This window comes from Triticum dicoccoides, chromosome 3B (genome assembly GCF_002162155.2).
Source record: "Triticum dicoccoides isolate Atlit2015 ecotype Zavitan chromosome 3B, WEW_v2.0, whole genome shotgun sequence".
In the NCBI taxonomy this organism is placed as follows: domain Eukaryota; kingdom Viridiplantae; phylum Streptophyta; class Magnoliopsida; order Poales; family Poaceae; genus Triticum; species Triticum dicoccoides.
In genome coordinates, this window is record NC_041385.1 from 819,690,271 (window position 1) to 819,692,330 (window position 2,060).

Sequence of the window (2,060 nt, forward strand, 5' to 3'; positions counted from 1 at the left end):
AGCATCTATAAACCTATGAATTGTAGTAAGTTTATAAATTCATTGTTTTTGTTGTTGTTGGTTTTAAAATACAAATCTAATCTGACAGGGTTCGTTTCCGAGTCGACTTCACATAGACTAATTCTTTGGTATTAGTTAACTAGGTACCTTATAGTAACAACGGCTATTTCAGGAAGAATTATAGCTAAAACCAAATAAATAAAACAGCAGACATATGTTTTATATTTTTTAAAAATAGCATGCATGCTAAACAAATAATATGATCTTGTATTTTTATACCAACAATACAGAATGCTTGTTCAAAAACAAGTAAGGAAAATTTTGTTACGAACATATCACTGTTAACGAGTCAGAGCTGGAGAAGGGTTTCGACGACAATCTAATTGTTCACACTTGATACACATAAGATCTATGTTTTTCGTTACTCATAAACTAAATAGTCTGATTTTCTAGAAACCTCCAAATTATTGTTAGATTCATACACTTTGAAACACTACTTACAAGGTTTCTCGATATATAAGGATACCATAGACATTGAATTGATATAGATTCACTCTAATAAATTAACAAGGGGCATACATTAATATTGAGAGTAATTTGAAACTTTTGGGTTTGCTTAGATTTAGTGTGAAATCCATTGTAACAACGGATCTCCTTAAACATCCCAATATAAAACTAAATTTATTCTTTCAAGAATACAATTTCACTTTAGTAAAGCACACTATTGTTGTAATGATAAATGCTTAATCAATATGAAAATTATGTACTATAACATCCATGTGCATGATTACATTATTAATTATGCTAGTTATAGATTAAAATAGTATTTAGAAATATATGTGCAACGCTGTGCAAACAAAACACGACATACATTTAGTGAAAATATCAAATGTGGAAGAATAAAAAAGTTTAGTACAAAAAGATAACAATTAAGAATTTTTAACTTACTATCGTCTCACTGATAAATCACGAGTGGACATGGTGCCACAGGAGGATGTAATCATGCCCGTCAGCTACCATGTGATTCGTGCAGTTTTAGTACACACGTAGCGTATAATAACTTCTCTGCACCATATCCACATAGTATAATTTTCTTATTATTGCTCTGAACGCATCGAGTTTCTGTCAGTCTTAATGGCTACATGCGACATTGAGCGGGTCAGAACGCATTCAGGAGAGAGGAGGCGATGGGTAGGAGTGACGGTTGCAGCAATCTTGCATTGTTCGACGAACTGGATGCTCATGCTTCGTTCTACTCCTATGCAGGGCCGGGCCGGCAAAATGCGGGGCCCTGTGCGAAACTAAAAAATGGGGCCCTATCGCACTAGAAACATAAACTATCGAGCAATTATAATATGTGATATATTGTCTGACATAAAAATTATGTAGTACTGAAACACGAGATACAAAAGATGAATAAAATAAAATTAAAGTGTTATGGCAGCAGATATCAATTGGAGATTATGTGTCAATGTTTGGCAATTAAACGGACCGTCTTACTCACCTAGTCTTGTGTCCTATCCGGTTGAACTGCTATCCTGTAATATTTAATCGAGGAGGCAATCATGCAAGAATCTATCACTCTAATGATCCCTGCGAGAAGTTAATTAGAAAATAGAAAAGTGCGACTAGAAAATAGAAATTTAAGATGATAGCAGTAGAGTTAGGAGTAGAAGCCAACAGTATCCCTCTCTAATACTCTGAGAACCCGAGAACATGGATGCGAAGTTGTGAACCAACGAGGACATTAGAGTATTTGCAATGACAAAACTAGCGTACTACGATCTCCTCATCCTGCTTGTGACTTTACCTTTCGCCATGTCGTCCATCGCAGCGTCGCCGGATTTGGAAGTCTGGAGGATGCGCATGCACCATGTCGCCCGCCCATGGATTCTGGATGCAATCGATCGAGCAGAACTGGACACCGCCCTTCGGTTTTTGATCGAGCAGATCATTTTTTTAGGGGAGATTGAGGTATAGAGCAGATCAGCATGCGCTGGCGGCTGGCATCCAGCAGATCAAGCCATCAAGGCATCGAGCAGCGGCCTGGGACGCTGGAG